Source organism: Oncorhynchus mykiss, chromosome 8, assembly GCF_013265735.2.
Source record: "Oncorhynchus mykiss isolate Arlee chromosome 8, USDA_OmykA_1.1, whole genome shotgun sequence".
NCBI classification, from domain to species: domain Eukaryota; kingdom Metazoa; phylum Chordata; class Actinopteri; order Salmoniformes; family Salmonidae; genus Oncorhynchus; species Oncorhynchus mykiss.
In genome coordinates, this window is record NC_048572.1 from 72,975,992 (window position 1) to 72,976,262 (window position 271).

Genomic DNA, 271 nt, shown 5'->3' on the forward strand with positions numbered 1-271 from the left:
TTAAAGAAGCAATAAAACTGGCCTCCTTTAGACTAGTTGAGTATCTGGAGCATCAGCATTTGTGGGTTTGATTACAGGCTCAAAATGGCCAGAAACAAATAACTTTCTTCTGAAACTCGTCAGTCTATTCTTATTCTGAGAAATGAAGGCTATTCCATGTGAGAAATTGCCAAGAAACTGAAGATCTCATACAACGCTGTGTACTACTCCCTTCACAGAACAGCGCAAACTGGCTCTAACCAGAATAGAAAGAGGAATGTGCACCACTGAG